Source organism: Diceros bicornis, chromosome 16, assembly GCF_020826845.1.
Source record: "Diceros bicornis minor isolate mBicDic1 chromosome 16, mDicBic1.mat.cur, whole genome shotgun sequence".
NCBI classification, from domain to species: Eukaryota; Metazoa; Chordata; class Mammalia; order Perissodactyla; family Rhinocerotidae; genus Diceros; species Diceros bicornis.
In genome coordinates, this window is record NC_080755.1 from 18,126,545 (window position 1) to 18,144,227 (window position 17,683).

The 17,683-nt window shown below is 41.4% G+C and overlaps 1 protein-coding gene across 3 annotated transcripts in view; it reads right to left on the minus strand.

Moving 5' to 3' along the window:
• Positions 1 to 16,206, minus strand: part of DLGAP1 (DLG associated protein 1) — an 843,951-nt gene extending 827,745 nt beyond the window's left edge. For all 3 annotated transcript variants that reach the window (XM_058556885.1, XM_058556883.1, XM_058556882.1), the window contains exon 1: positions 15,823 to 16,206. The gene's annotated coding sequence lies outside the window, so the exon portion shown is untranslated. The remainder of the gene's footprint in view (positions 1 to 15,822) is intronic.
• Positions 16,207 to 17,683: the final 1,477 nt, after the last annotated feature.

Genomic DNA, 17,683 nt, shown 5'->3' on the forward strand with positions numbered 1-17,683 from the left:
TGAAGAATAATGTGGATTTTTCTGTAGGATTTTTACCTAAGACCTGACATAGAAAAAACTTCTACAAATCCTTCTTAAATACTTTTTATCCCCAAGATTTTCAACCCAAGATAACTGTTAAAAATCTCACGCTCCCTCCCAGTCCTCAATCACTTACCCCCAACCCCACCCCATTACCTTCATTCTGCCCACTCATTTTTCCCTTCATCACTTTCACCAATCATCCGCTCCAAGAGCATATCCCATAGTCCCCCCAAGAAATGCAGTTTATCTTCAGCTTCCTTTGTTACAGTTAAATACACACCTAGTTTACAGAAAACCTACTCAACCTTCCTCCACAGACTCCCCAGTGTTTCAAAATCTAACTGCTGGATCCCTAGCCTGCTCATCATTATAATCATATGGTTTATAAAGTCATTCAGCTTCAATGTGTATTTCATATTTCACTGAAACCTCCATGGAACACCAGTCTCATTTGAAATTATAGTTCACAGAATATTAGTATTTAAGAGAACCTCAAAATCACATGATCATCCTTGTCAGGTGAAACAGACCCTGAGAGAGGTGCACATTACACACCACAGAGCACTGCTGGTGGCAACATAATGTGAGGAAGAGGCGGAGCTTCATACAAATTGACTTAAAAGGATCAGAAAACAACTACTGCACGCTTTCTTCCCAGCCTTGACATCACTGATCCATATCTCTGAGAAACCATCCCTGACACTCATCTGAATTGAGTGACCCCGCTCAGTCCTACCACAGCATCGTGTAACACCTCATCATCCTGCTACCCCAATGGACTGAATCCTATTCCTTCCTTCTTTCTCATTAGTCTGTGAGTTCACTGAAATGGGAATGATCCCATTTCTAATGATGAGCACTCACTAGAAGTTGACATATTCATAGGACTCAGACTTAAAACCAAAGCTTTAAACTCAACTTCTTCAACTGATAATTATTTAAACTCTATGTTCAAACATACCTTGTTATCATAAGCAAGAAATCTGAATTATTGATAACTTTGTTATCTCACATTCATTCTCTGGAAAAATATTCATTAAGAGCTGATATTTGACAAATATTTGTTAAGAAGCTCTATGCTAAGATGCTGAGAAAGAGAAAAATGGGAGACAGATTGAACTATTTTGCAAATGGTGGTCAAGAGTGGCATTAATGGAGGAAAAAGAAAGCAGTCAGGTGAAAAGGAGTTGAGAGTAGGGAGGAAGCAAAATTCCAGGCAGATGGAACAAAATATCTTAGAAAATGTTAATTATCCTTACATCCTATACCTAAACATATATGACTTCTCAATTTCAATTATAGAATTTCTAATAAAATGTTTTGATTCTGGTACACTCCATACCTATGTGTACAAATTAATCTCAAGAACCCATCTAATTTAAATAAATTGAATGTGAATTTCAATGTAGGACACGTTTAGAATGAAAAATGGCCAACCGTTTGGCCATATATTTCCTATCTTTAACAAATTAATGCCTTACTCTTAGTATATTACTTTTACTAGTACCTGTCTAGAACTTTCACTATATTTATGTCCTATGTCAATTAAACATTCAAATTTATTTTGGGAATGTAACTACAGAATATATAGAAACACTGGCAGAAAGATTTAAGACATTTTACTTATAAAATGCATTTGTTGTCTGTGACACTACAGTGACAACAAGGACTTCATAAAGGGCACTCACTATTTTATCAGTTTTATATGTATCCATCTCCATTTCAGCTTCTGTCAATTTACATGAGCCAGAAATCCCGTACTAATATTTATTTATCCGAATCAGGGATGCTTATACAGTCATCTTGCCTTTTTCTTAAAAAATTACAGTTAAAAATAATCAGTAGTAGCATTCTAGTATTTTATAGGTCAGTTGAATTACCTTGCTCTTGAGTTAAAGATATAACCATGTTGATTTACCAATGTCTATTTAAACAGATTGAAGTTTTTAACTCCATCAGGCTGAATTGCAAAGAATCCTAAGAGGCAATGAGCACTTTTTTTCAGGGAAATCTTAGGAGGACGATCTAACATCTCTTTTTTCCCCCTTGCCATTCAAGTTCTTATCTGAACTTTGCCAAAGGTGTGCCAGCTTTGTTAATCGTGTTCTCTAAATCGTGTCCTTATTGCAAACTTCATCTGTTTGTGCTTCTTTGTCTTTGAGGGATGTGCTCATTTATCCTTTCAAATAGACTGCTCAATGGGAAGCACATAGCTGAAGTTTCTCTTGCAGCTGACAGATCTTTTCCTGGAAAGAAGGTACTGAGTTTCTTCAGAGCAAGCAGATGGTCACACCCCCAGAAGGTCCCACAGAGACTCACTTCTGTCACAAAATTTCTCTCACCAGTGGGAGAGGCAGGTGGAAAGTGGAAGGTAAGCTAAACACAACCTATTCATGCACTTGGTTCCTGATGCCATCAAGACGCCTGCATCTAGAGAGAACCCACTGAAGCAGGCATTAGGAGAAACCAAGGTAAAACTCTAAAAAAGATCCACGGAGATTCCTTAATGCAACAGACATTACAAAACAAAGCAGCTTCGCCTTCACACTAGAGGGTAATGATTTCAGCAGAAGTAATTCCATTTCTCTTTTGTTCTCTATAGATGAGATGTATGAAAAGAGGAAGGAATTAAAGAAAAATAAGGCAAGGGTCACTTCAAGAATTTCCAAATAACCACCTCCTGGTCCCACTAGGCTGTGAAGTGAAACGATTTAAAACAAGAGGAGTGTATATCTTGCAGACAACTGGAGACACATTTCTCAGAGTTATCAGTTTTGTAAAACTGCAGCTTATTTGATTTCCATTTCACGCGACACTTCTTGGATGCCAACCAAATGCCAGGCACTGGGTTAGGAACCGGGGGAATAGAGAGCCTGGTGCTAACAGACCTCTGTGCAATTATCAGCTCCACCCATGGCAGTTCTGTGGTCTGAAAATATATTCTGTAAAGCATCATATCACTTTCTACGTAGGGCTGGCATAATGTGCTTAGTGCACAGTAAGCATTCAATAAGATATATAATCACTATTATTACTTCTAGCAGTATTATTACAGGGATGTAAGTTTGTCAGAAACATGCCTTATGTTTCAGTTCTTAATTCAGTGGGAGATTAAAAAACACAAGTAGCTACAATGCAATATGGTAGATTCGATATCTGAGGAGTATCCAAACTGCTGTCAAAACAGAAAGGATAAAAGAATGACACAACAGTGAAAGTAACCCCACACCTCTCCTAGGGCCTTGTCAAATCCTAAAGCTAGAACATTTCCAGTGAAGATCTGAATTAAAAAAAAAAGCTCATTTCCTTCTATACCAGAAATCTATCAAAGAACAGTACTTCAATAATCCCTCTTACCTGGTTTTCTTTTTTTTTCATAGCTGTTATTCCTTTCTGACATTCTAATAGAAGTACTAAGGTTGTTGTTTGTTGTCTGTTTCCTCCCACTTGAATGTAAAACTCCACAAGGGCACTCCTTGTGTCTGCTGTCCTTGTTCAGGTCTGAATTCAAAGCACCTAGAATAGTATTTGGCATGTCCTAGCTATTCGGTAAATTGTTGTTGGCTGAATGAACGCATGCATGCACGCATATATGAATTGGTAATTCCCATCGTCCAATAGTGGGCTTCTTAGGATCTGAAATGCATTGAAAAAAATATCTGTTGAAAATAACCTAAGTACAAAGGACTACAGCTCTACCTGCCACTCCTAACAACTTCCTGACATCTGACTTATAAATAACCTACAGGTCTTGGTTCTCAGTCCAAGACATAATATGGACAATTGGGCTACACTAGACTTTCCTTTCTTCATTCAAATTCAAATAAAGAGAAGTAGTTTATATAAGTGTAGATATTTAACAGTACCCATGCGCAAGCTCTTTTGCCCCCCACATCCCCTCACCAGGTTCTGGTCCTGGATCAAGGGAAACCGTACTTCTGTGATGGCAGCTGCTGTTGCCTGAGCAGCATCCAGCCTCCGGCCACTGGCAGAGCCAGGGAGTTCCTAAATCTGTGGCAGAAGGGGTGGCATGTGTTCCTGGTCACAATTTAGATTTGGGTTTTTTTGCAGATATAAGGTTCTGAATTTTACATAGATATGGCTTTCACTAGAATAATACTATTTTGTTTCCAGAAAATGGGTAAAAAAGACTCTAGAAATTGAACTTTAGAAGCCAGCCACCACTGGATAGCACAATTTCTACGGGGTAATGCTGTTCAATGTCCAGAAATATTCACCATATAAACACAACTTTGGAACACAACCTATCTGTAAATTAGTATTGCCAATATTTAAAGTGCATTTAAAGTGAGTTTATCACCTCTCTTTGGGGCATCTCAGGCCACTTTATATGTGCCAATACTTCTACTCAAAGGGATCCCTGAAAGACTAAAGACTCGAGAAAAAGTATTTTGTATTTTGTTCTATGGGGTTTTAAACCTAAATCACAAAGATATGAAATATTGTGTTCCTATAACAGATTAAAAAATTACAAAACCCAAAACATCTAGAATAACTGCCCAGAAACTTTTCCCTTAATGAAAAACCAATGGAACTTTCCCACCTAATCAATCAGTAAAGTTCTTATTCTGATTTGTATTGGTTTTCGTCCGTCAAGCCCTTTCTAAGAGAGAAACTGTGAGCTGACTGAAGACACATGACATGGAGGCAGAAGAGAAGCCCACGGAGCAGAGAAGGTGGATGTAATCAGAGGACATGTGCTCCACCTGCCAACATACAACTAACTCACGGTCTACCATGACTGTTAGGAGATGCTCCTCTGCAAAGATCAAGAATAAGTGCCTCTTTCTGGTTAGCCCCTGTATTTTTCCCTGTCCCATCTTGCCTTAATAAATAAGCATTCTGGACAGACAAAATTAAAATTCATATTTTGAATGTTGCTTTAGATGCACTGAATTGTTTCACAATTAAATCTTCCTTAGGGAGAAAGACATGACTTTGATTTCTTTTGTAATCTCTTCACAGCATATGGTATCATTCAGACAGGGCTGGGCTGTAGGGGCTGTGGGCCTCTTTCCCTATAAATACAGCACATGGAGCCTACAGACAATCCCTGAAGTTGTATCCTGCAAGAGTACAAAGACCAGGGTACTTAGTAAATGCCAACTATTATTGAACTCATTCGGCAAGTTGCTGTCACTGTCATCAGATAATAAAAGAACATGAAACAAGATCTAGGAATTTTCAATAGGAGAAGAAAAATATTTCATGACTAGACAAGTAACTTTTAAATTCTTTACTTGGTGCTACTTTGACGTAAAAAGATGGTTGGCAGATTAGTTCTTACAGATAAAATATATTTTTAATAACAGCATTTAATTAATTGCCCACCATGAGCCCACACAGATTGGCTCATTTAATCCTTTCAAAAACTCTGATATGTAACTTTAACTATCCTCATTTTTCAGATAAGAAAACTAGGCTAAGAAAAATTAATTAACTTGCCCAAAGTCATCTAGCTAATTAGATGAATCAGAATAGCAGAATCAGGATGCAGGAGCAGGGGGTAACATTACTATCTGGAACATGGAAACAGCTGCTAGCATCATAGATCTACTGATCACCTTCCAGCAGATAACTTCCTAATCAATATGATAATGATATCAATTGTCATTGATCAAAGATCAATAATCTTATCATTTCATAAAACTCAGATTTAATGTTTCCCAAGTTGCTGATGGGACATGTCCAATATCATCTCAAAATTCAACATAACCAAAATTGAGCTCAATTTTTCTCACTACAAATTAGCTCCCTATCCCAAACCCTTATATGTTCCAGTAATGTCACTATTTCCAATCTCCTAACAATCCAAATCTCCACTCAGCCCATGCCATCTCCAATAACTAATTACCAGTCATCAGGAAAGCAGCTGCGACCCATTGAAAAAACCACTCTGCTGGCTACTGAGTTTAGGCCTAAGAGAGATACAAAAGCAGATAAGCCAATTCATCACTTAAAGGAGCTTCAAATCTAAGAGTTTTCACCTAAAATGTTTAAAATATAAATCATAAAGTAAATGATCCAGAAAAAGGCTACTGGAATTCAAAGGAGAGTGTACCCTGGGCCAGAGCAGTCCTAAATGCTTCACGTGAGAGGTGGGATTTGACTGGGCCTTGAAGGACAGAGAGGGTTTTAAACAATTATTTTAAAAGCAATCCTTGCTTGTGGTAAAAAGCTCAAACTATTTAGAAGGATGTGAAGGGAAAAGAAAATCCCCCACTCCCCTTGTCCTAACCCTAGGAGAGTCTGCAAGTCGACAGAATTTAAATACAGGAAGAGAAGAGAAATGAAGACAGAAGAGAGAAGGGCCAGAACACCAGAGTCCTGACAAGCAGGGCGGTCATGGTGAAGAGGTTTGATGTAAGGGACTCATTAAGAAACGGAGCTGAGCAACGAAGGGAGCCAGCTGTGCCTTCAGACGCTTGTCCCCTCCACACATCTGAAGGCCAACCACCGCCCAGGTATGTGCTCCAAGCTGGGGATGCCCGGGAGTTAAAGACGGATGTGATTGCTGCCCTCATGGTCTCCGGGACAAAGTTTGAAGAGTCTCACTATGACTTTGACAGTTCTCTGAGAAGTAAATCTAGATGTAAGTTTAATTAGAAGAATGAGACCTTGGAGGCAAGAAGTTCTATTAAAAGACTACTGTGCATTCCAGGCATAAAATGATGAAGTTGTGAAGTCAAGCGGCAGCAGCAGAATTCATACAGTACGACTACTTCAAACTCTAACTTAATGAGGAAGAAATTACGACTAACAGAAGTTATGTGTTTTGCCCAAATTTGGGATGTAATTAAAGGCTTTATAAAATAACCACTGATAAGAAAGTCTTGGGGAACTAACTGTGAAAATAAAACTTGAATACTTTATGAGATATAAAAGGATGATACCTTTATCATTTCAGAATTGGCCAAGATTTCTTAAACGAGACATCTTATCTATACGATAAAGAGAAGAATCAAAAATACATCTATTTTAAATTTTAAAAATAATCGTTTCACCCAAAGACATCATAAAAAAACACAAGCCACCAGTTGGGAGAAGATCATTGAAATGCATATTACAGAAAAAAAATCTGGTATCCATAATATACCATTAACTCTTACAAATCAATGAGTTTTTTTTAGAAAAGCAGAGGGAGAATGGACAACATACATGAACAAGCATTCCAAAGACACTTGAATGTTAATCCAGAGGGGAAAACAATGGTAAACATTAATAGCAGTGAGTCAGGGAACAACATGTTAAAACTGCAAGAAGATATCATTTCACACCCATATTGGCAAATAAAATGTGTCACTAAGTGTTGGCAAGGATATGGAACAAAAGGAGCTCTTATACATTGCTGGTGGGAGTATGAATATGCACAACTCTTTCTGGCAATTTGGCATTATCTGTTAAATTTGGAGGTACAAATCCCACCCTCCCACAATTCTACTCTTAAGGAGACACCCTAAGGAAAGGCTCCTATGATAGTACAAGGAGATGTGCATATGAATGTTCATAGCAGCCTTGTTGGAAAATACCCTGAATGTCCATCACAAGAAGACTGATACATTAATCATGATATATTATACAATGGAATACCATATAGCAGTAAAAATGAATAAATAATATCTACACCTATCAACAAAATACTAAATTAATACTAAATCAATTAAAGTAAGGTGAAGAAGACTACAAAGAGCATGTTACTATTTATATAAAGTTTAAATATAGCAAAATGAATGAGACTATATTGCTTGGGTACACACACATACATAGCAAATTATAAGGAATGCATGGGAATGATAAACACAAAAGTCAGTGTACAGGGTACTGCTGAGGGGAGATATGCTTGGAGAGAGAGTACTCTGGGAGTTTCAACAGTATGTGCAATGACTCATTTCATAATCTGCGGGGTGGGTACATAAGTGTTTATTATAATATTTAATTTTTTGGCATTTCTGAAATATTTCATAATAATTTTTAATTAATAATAAAGAATTGAAAAATAGTTTGTGACACAGGTATAGAGTAACTTGAGAAAGGAAAGTGTCAAATATTACTCGAAAAATTTTCAAAGTATTTCATGTCTTCTTTTCTCTCATTCCTACTTCCCTAAACCTGGTTCTCATCATTTATGCTTCAATTAGTGCAACAGCCTCCTAATGCTTCTCTCTGTCCCAATCTGGTAGTAGACAGATCTACTTCCATCAGTCCAAGAAGCCGCTTCTTCATGTCACTATCTATTTGAAATCCTTCAATGCTCCTATCAACTCTAAACCCTCTTGTATAGTCATTAAAACCCTTCATAGTGTGTCCCCATCCTTCTCAATCAAATTCATCTCTAGGTCTAATTAAAATGCACCAGAGGAGCTAGAGGAGAAAACCATCTTCCTGATCCAGGAACATGTCAAGTTGGTTTGCATCTCCATGTCTTTGTCAATGTTTTGTCTTATCTGAAAAGTCATCCCTTCTTCCTATTTAACTTCCTATTTACCTATCCTGAAAGTCCAGCTTAAGACCTCCTGGTTAGGAAGCATCCCACAGTGATCCCATTCTTTGTTGAGCTCTCCCCCTACATAAAAGCCCAAGATAAATATGATTGATCCCAGATACTTGAGCGCTTAATTTTATTCTGTAACACATTCTTACTAATTACTTCCTACATCTTAATCTTCTCCTTTGGATTAGATTTTAAGCTGCCCAAGGATTTGACCTATGTTTTGCACTTCTGTATTCTCCACACATGAGTACTCTGGAGATATTATAATTTTTTTTTGTTTTCCCACACTTGGAAAGGCTATATACATGCCAAATACCTGACATCTGACATCTAGATCCCTTAGGACTCTTATCATCAAAGCAAAATATTTTAAATTGTCAATAAAAGAAAGGCAGATCTAGAGAAACTATTACACATCGTGGTTTGTAAAAACATGGGCCATGTCCATGTTGAGTCTTACCTTTCCTCACAGATCATTTAAGGCTGAACAGTGGATCTAGCAACTAAAGCAGAGTGCCAAGTGGCAGGTTACTATATCCACGAAGTTGGCCAACTTCACCATATCATTCAAGTATCTCAGAAGCAGAGAGTAGGATAGAATGTACTACATGCCTGGCCAAACACTAGTATAAAAAAAATCATGGAAATATCCAAAAGGTTGTGATTCCATATAATTTAAAATGGTAGATTCCAACATCCCCTATGAATGAGAGCTACCCCATATAGGTTCTAACTACCTACCGACACAGAAATCAGCCTCAAGGAAGAAAGTCAGTTGTAGCCACTTCTCTCTATCCCACTACATTTGTCTCTCATCTCTGTGATGTGATTCAATCTTTCAATCCCCAATGAACATTTGTATCCTTTCTGTATGAAAACCCTATATTAGTCACTATCTGTTATCCCTTGAGCTTATGGTGTCATAGAGGTAGACAGAAATATAAACAGAAAATGAAATATAAAACTAAGATATGAATATGTATCAGATTCAGAGGAGGCACGGAAAGGAGTGCTCAATCCTATGGGGTGAAGGGTGAGAAAGAAGATTGTGCTAAGCCTTGAAAGGCGGCGCTGAAATCAACACACAGGCAAGTGGGGTGGTTAAGCTATTAGTATGTTTATTTTGAGTAAGAAGAAGGAGAAAAGAGGAAGGGACAGAGTTTGTTTGTTTGTTTTAATCCTTATTTCCTCCCTCTGTTTACCAGCAGACTGTATTTTCCCTAGTTCGAAAATGTAGCACAACCTAACCCATCACATATTGCCCATGCTGGGATCAGGCCTGTGTTTACCAGGTATTATCAGAGTAAGCTTAGGAACAAAGAATGCAGAGTTGAAGACTGCAAGGAGGGACAGGCAAACACAATAGAATACTAGCCTCAGAGTTACAGTCCTTACACAGTGGGAATAGAGATTTACATTCACTCATCTGTTTATTCATTCATTCACCCAACCAAAGTTTACTGACCACTTACTAAGTGCCAGATGCTGTGCTGGGCATCAGTGATATATAACGAATATGCTATAGTTAGTTCTTGATCTCATGGAACGCACAGCTCAGTGGGGAAGACAGTTGATCAGATAATCACAAAAGTCAATGAATCATTATTTACTGTAAAAGGACAATGAAAAAAGTATAAAGCACTAAAACTGCATTTAATGGGAGAGCTTCACTGGAAGTGGCTTTTCAGCTGAGGTCTATGAAGGAGCAAATAATGTAAGAAGCAGTGTTCCAGGGAGAGCAGGGGAAAGACATCTTATCCTGCTTCATAGAAGCTATCAAATCAAGTGAGTCTCATCTGAATTGCCTAGCCAAGGGTTCACACAATAAACTTCTAAATGTGTTACCACTTCAAGGTTCCTCTGCTGCTCCTCCCCAGCTCTAAATGGGAAAGCACATCCCTGTCTGAAAGAATGAAAAAGTTGCTCTGCCTTCTCGGTTAATGTCTGTTAAAAGAGTTTTGAAGGGAGGGACTATGCCTCGCCTTTTTGCTAGAGTAATATCATGAATAATATCAGACAACAGTTGTTTGCAAAGTCTGAGATGAGATCAAAATGCCATTTTCCTCTGAAACTGCAGCATGTTTTTTGTAAAGAAATCTCAGCGATATCTAGCAGGGAAATTTCTAGTCCAGAAATAGACTTCGCAGTGAGTTTCCACTGAAATGGAAACCGAGAAAGAAAGGGTCTCCAGAGAAAGGGTCTAATCTCAAGCCTCAAGTGAGGGTTAATGCCAGCCCTCCTATCATTTACTCAGACACATTCTCCAGTAGTAGAATTAAAAGAGAAGTTACTCTAGCAGATGTTTTCAAATTAGCCAAAACCGTGTCACGGAGTAAAGCAGCAGAGCTGGAAATGCGCCCGGAGAGAGACCTCCCCATAAGCCGCCTGAGGGAGCCATTTCAATGTCTCTGAGCCCTCCTGGTGGAGACTCCCATGCACAGCTGGGGAGATAAGCAAGTCCCAGCACAAACCCTCCTCTCCTAATTGCTTATCCAGGGTTTCAGTAAGACGGCCACTCTGCTGAATACTAAGAAAACCTGGCAGGATTGGGCAGTTAATACACTGCCAAATCACACTCTTCACACCTCACATGGTTTGGTTTTGTGTGTTGCTTATAAACCTGACAAGAAAACGTTGAGAAAAGAAATAGAAATTGCCAATGACAACAGATGAGCAAACTAATAAGTGAATATGAAAATGAACAGTTTAGTTTCGTGCAAATTTCAGGAGGAGGGTGGGTTTGCATCTTCATGGTAGATCCAAAGTGTTGATATCTTGTTCACAACAACCCCAAATGGGGCAAACATATCCCAGCTATATTGGTTCTCATCTGCCCAAGAGAAGTCCCAAGGAACTGGGTCATAGATCTGTGGCTAATATCCAGAAGGCTTCTTGTATGTGAGCTGGTCTTACAAAGTAGGAAATCACTTCTTACCCAGTAATCATTAACTACTTCAGGAAGGAGAAAACAATAAACACCAACCAAGAAAATGCCTAAGTCAATACAGAAAGAGAGCATCTCCAGTTTCTCACTCATACACCAGTCGTCTGGCCCCTACCATTTACCAGAGCGAAAGATGTTAAAACTGATAGTTCGACACATCTCATACACAATACCAACCTCGGTGCAGTCAGAGTAAGGAACAGAAGTACTCAAAGGGAAGTCATTCACCTTTTTAACCTCCTTGTATCCACACTCCATTTTTCTTGTTCTCAACCACATGTTTTGCTCTGTCGGTTTGTGTTGCAGGGTCACAAAAAAGTAGCAAATATATATTAATGCTTTAACGCTTTCTGCATTAATGTTATCTAATACAGCAAATATATATTTTGCATAAGCCAAACAGGTATGTGTTAGGAGAAAAGGAACTGGTACCTGGTATCTCATACAAGTTATCAGTGTACGTTTAATAAATTAAAGTGAATGACTGAAGATGAGCTCTAATTCCTCCTCTGTAGTAGAATGTTTTAGACCTTCCTAGGAAGACCATCTTTGGCAATTCCTAACAGACCACGCATCTAGAGAAAGTCACCTTCATTGGGCAGTAACAGGAATCAGGCTGCAAATTCCCGATGATAAAAAAGAAAAAAAGAAAGAAAGTCATTTGGGGGCCACTTGAAATGATTCCTTTCTTTGAAAACGAAGAATTACAAGCCTGTAGGATCTTCTGGAAACAAAACAGACAGCACAAGACATGGGGTGTTTTTAAACCTCCAAGTGTCTCAGCAGTACAAAGATTTTTAACATTCCAGCAAAGGGTCTTCTTGTGATTATGTTTATTTAAATAAACAATATGTTTTGTTTATTTAAAATAAACAAAATGTACAATAAGAGAACAATATACCATAAATATAAGGCATAGATTTTAAGTGTGGGAGGTGAGGATTGGAGCAGTGTTTAGATTTTGCAAAAGTCCTTTCAGCCTTCCTACTTTAATGGTGCTCCTCTAGCAGGGGAAAATAATTTCCAAAGGGAAAAGAGAAAAGAAACAAAAGAACTTACCACTAGATCATTTCCTTAAAATTAAGCAAGGAGAGACAAGTGTGGTTTCTATAGAGATGAATTCTCTATAGAAAAGTCTTCCAATTAAATGCTTCCTAAGAGGAACCAGATCCTTCTGCATGGAGCAAATCTGCTCTGAAAAACGGTGGAGGGGCCGGCCCGGTGGCGCAAGCGGTTAAGTGCGCGCGCTCCGCTGCGGTGGCCCGGGGTTCGCTGGTTCGGATCCCGGGCGCGCACCGACGCACTGCTTGGCAAGCCATGCTGTGGCGGCGTCCCATATAAAGTGGAGGAAGATGGGCACAGATGTTAGCCCAGGGCCGTCTTCCTCAGCAAAAAAAGAGGAGGATTGGCGGATGTTAGCACAGGGCTGATCTCCTCACAAAAAAAAAAAAAAAAAAAACGGTGGAACAATTTGTGCGAATGATCCAGAAGACATCATAATGTGAATTTGAGTCTGTCATAGAAACTTTACTATAAAAATACATGTTTAGATAGCATTTTACTGTTCTTTGTGAATTTGAAATTTAATATGAAATCAAAATCAGAACGCTGAATTCTGTGTTTCCAGAAGCTGCTATTCAAAGAATATGGTACTTGTCTCCAGTTGTAGCTGAAACTGTTACTATGTTACATTATTTCTAAATGAGTAGTTAGTAAAACCTCAGTTCCCCTCTTCCCAGTATTAATTTTTATATTTAAAAAAAAAAATCAAATAGCTATATGGAACAAAGGCATACATACCCATAGAGTTAGGTCAAAGTGCATGTGATTTGTATTTCCAAGTTTGATTCAAAAGGACACAAGCTTAGAAGGATTTAGAAAGTAGAACACTTTCTAAAGTTAGTTTTAGGTTATTTCTCTATATATGTTACATAATATTTGGAGAGGAACATCTTGATTTCAATAATCACTGATATGCTTTATCAAGGTTTTAGTTCTGGCAGAACAAAGCTTATATGGAAGGAGAAATTAAAGATGCTAAACCATGAAATTCCCTTTATAAGGAAAACATGTACATATTACTCCCCCCAAAGCACAATTGCTCGTGTGTGATTTGAAGAGATTTTTCAGAAAATTACTTCATAATTTTTTAAAGAATCTGTTAACCAGTTCATTTTTCCAATCTTTATATTGTCCATAATTGTTGAGATATATTTTATCTGGCAAAGTAACTTTAGAATAGAAATACCAAGAGAAATAGATAGATGTAAATTTATTTTAAATATCCCACATTTGCAAATGCATTCAAGTCCTTTCTCATACAAAGTAACTAATAGTTTCTCTTAAGGGAGTCAGTCAGTTTTTTTAGTAAATAGTCATGGAATTTTAGATCCGGAACTGGGACTATTTCAAAGCAATGACTTCACTGCAGCAACTTTAAACTGAACTAATAAATCCAAAGGAAATCAATAACACGGCTATTGACTCCAGATTTCTATGAACTTTCCAATTTCATGCCAGAATATGAATTTTCTGAACGAAGGTTAGCTTTTATAGCCTAAACGTTTAAATTTCATACATTTGACATATATATATTCAATATTTCTTTATGGCTTTGAATTTCCTTTTTAAAATTTTAAGCAAAGAAAACTTTATCCTTTTGGCATTGGATAAATTAGGATACTTGTCTCTTGCCTTCATGTCATTTCCGTTCAAATTTCAATAAAGACTATTGCTATATATGCAAAATTACATAGGCCAATAGAAAGTTGCTTCCTGACAGTCAAAAGACAGCTCCTTCCTGGCAAAAATAACTTGCAAGATGTTTGCATTCGGTCCTAAAATCGCTTTCCCAATTCTAAACATTCCTCATCCGAGGGTTTGACTACAACTCAGATTGATCCATCATCACTTTACAAAGCCATTCACGAAGACTATAAAAGCTAAAGATCTGTCTTCAATTGTTACTTTCATTATATGTCTTTCATCACTGTAATTCCATAACTTCACGTGTTACGCCGGGGGAGACAAGGAGCATCGACCTCTCACGAACCGGAGCCAAGCTCACTGTGTCAGGAGTGCACAGTCTCGCCCAAGTCCGTAAAAGAAATAACATCTCACCTACCGACGTCCCTGTCCTGGCGGTCTCAAGCCCCCTCCCCTGCTCACGCCCTCCCTTTCTCAGAAAATTCCGCAGCGCTAGTGGCCCCGAGGGAGGCGAGCCCGGGAGCCGGGAGCCCGGGGCGGGAGCGGCGCTCCGGCACAGGAACTAAGCGTCTCGGGCGCGGGCACCCGAGCGGCGGGCCGCCCCTCCCCACGGCCTCCCGGCGCCACCCGGCGAAGCGGGGACAGCTCGCCTTCCGCAAAGAGCGCAGCAGCCCGAGTCCTGAATGCAGGGTCTTCATCTCCGCGCGGCCCTCCGAACGTCCCTCCCGCAGCTGCAGCCGCCCCTCAATGAAAGTGCAATTTGTTATCTCTCCCAGCCCGGAGGAGAGGTCCCTGTTTCGTCTCGGCTCCAGCCCCGCTCATTCAATTCGCTGAATACCCAGTCTCATCGCTCGCCACGCGATTCGCCCGGAATTGGCCTCCGCCGCGGGCGGGGGTCGACTCTCCAGTGACCTCCTCCTTGGGCACCGTTCTCTGTGTGTGTCTCTCCTTCTGTATCTCAGTCTCTCCCTGTGTGCCTCTGTCTCTCTTTGTGTCTCAGTTTCTCTGGCGTTCTCTCTTACGCGCGCGCGCGCGCACACACACACACACACACACACACACACAGGGAAGGGGGCTCTCTCCACAACCAATGCCAAAATGTCACCTAAAAAGCCAGTGCAAACTTGCTTTGCAAATGACCCAGGAGCCTGTCCAGAAATCCCCTGCAGTGAGCAGCCCTCTCCTGCCCTGCAAGGTGTACCAGGGGTTAGGGGCGGGGGGGGGGGAGGTGTGAATTTGGCCGGTGGAGATAACCGGGACTGGTGTTCTCCTCCCCTCCCCCTCTCAGGACCCTGTCGCAATTAGAAATCCGTCCCCTCCCCGGGCCCCTGGGGGTAACCGCGAGGACCGCACGCCCAGAGACGGGCGCGTCGGCCCCCAGGTTCCGGGTTGCCCAGGGGGGCCCGGGAGTGTGCCCCAGGCGGCGGAAGGGGAAGGAGAAGCGGACGCGCGGCGCGGGCGGGCTGGGGGCCAGGAGAGCCTAGCCCGTAGTCCCTCCGCCGGCGAAAGAAGCGGCGACCGCGCGGCGGGCAGGAGCCACCCAGCGCGCCGCGCCCGCGGCGGTGGCGGCGGCCCGGGCTCCGGTCGCCGCCGCCACGCGCGCACGCCCCAGCCCCACGGCGCAGCCCGGTGTTACCTTGCCGCTGCCCGCAGTCCGGCCCTCGGTGCCTGCGTCCGTCCGTCGGTCCCACGAGCCTCGCAGGGAGGACGAAAGGGGTGTCCCCGGGGCCAGGACAGGCTCTCAGCGAGGTGATGAGAAGCACTCAAGAGAGGAGCTGAGGCGGCTGCGGCCGCTGCCGCCGCTGATGCTGCCGATTCCCCGGAGCCGGAGGTGTCGGCGAGGCCGTGTCCTCGGGATTGCGGCGCCGGGAGCGCAGCGCTCGCCTCTGGCGCGGAGGTTGAGCGCCGGGACGCTGCGGGCTGGGGCGGCGAGGCTGGGCTGGTCACCCGCCCCTGGGTGCATGTTAATACGGTGGGGAGGAGGAGTCCCGCGCTTCCTCCGCCCAACCACCGGAGCCGGCGAGCGGGCGGCGGCCGCGGCCCGGAGCCAGCCGCTCCCACCCGCCCAGCTACTACGGCGCGGCCACTAGCCCGGGCCCCAGCCCAGGCACGTGCGCCCAGGCCGCGGGGAGGCGCCCGGCGTCTCCCGGAGCGTGTACCTGGCCTGCGGATTCTGCGGGCTTAGCCTTCGGGTGGCAAGTGCACTCACACTGGAAGGAGAGGAAAGCCCCGCATCCCTGGGATGGAACCGAGAGGCGGCCACTCGTTAGTGGGCGTGCCCCATCCGTTCCCTTGCGCAGCGTCTCCGGAGAATTAAACCTTCCCTTCCTCTCTTGCCAGCCGTTGTTCCTAACCTTGTCTTCTTAAAAGAGGGAATTAGGAGAACTCACAACACTTTCTATCACAGGAGATCTAGTTGGAGGGCAGAGGGTTTGCAGTATTCTGTCCGTCCTCAGGGCCCCTAGTAGACTTTTTGAAGAAGAAATCGCCAGGAAGGAGACAGGGTAGTGAAAAGAGTCTAGACTCACAAGGACCGACGTTCAAACCCAGTGCCATTACTTTCAAAGAGTTATTCCTCAGAGCCTCAGTTTCCCCATCTATACAACGGTAGCTCTTGGGAGATTGTGTGAATTAGATTAGACAATACATATTCCACCGGTTCCTCTTGGTATTGAGCTCAAGGTAATTAGAAAAATGAATCTCTTTTCCTCTTGACCTCTTGACCTGAGTAAACTTCCCACTATCCGCCCCAACTGCAGTTGGAAGCCGCCACTCGCACAGGCTGAGGACCGCCCCTTTCTGCTCTGAAAACAGAAAGAATCCACACGGCTTCAAAGTAAGAACAAGATAAATGGTATGTATAGGTGAACTGAGATGTGGGTCAAAGAGAGAAAAAAGTCAATCGATTACGTATTTATGGAGTTCCTGCTCTATCCACTTAAGTACTAATGTTACGGATGATAATAGTTAAAATAATCGTAGTTAATCACGGTCTTCATGTTTCCCTCAACTAGAAAAAGAATGGGCATCTTCATGGAGAATGTCCTTTGTTCTACAGCTCCTAGAGAGAACCTTATACCAAAGAGTACATAATCTTCTTTATGTAACTGTACCCATAAAGTTATAGCATAAGATTTAGCATCTGCTTTGTGTGATATCTAATTATAAATATTAATAGAATATCCTTTTTAAAGAAAACACTTCTAAAAATGCAGAGAAGTGAAAAACAGTTTCCATAAAAATGTGACTCAGATAAATAATCACTTTTCCGCAATTTCACTGAGTGATTTTCCATTAAAGAAAAAAAATCTTTAAACCACTAAACACTCAAAGAAATGGAGGTAGATCTTCAGTATTGTAGTGTGGACCGTGATCACCAATGCTTTAAAAAAGCTCTAAAAGATATCCCCAGCCAATTCAAGAATGACTATATAGAGACAGCTTTGCTTCCATTAAGATTCCATGAAAAGGCAAAGTACTGATATAGGAAAAATAGC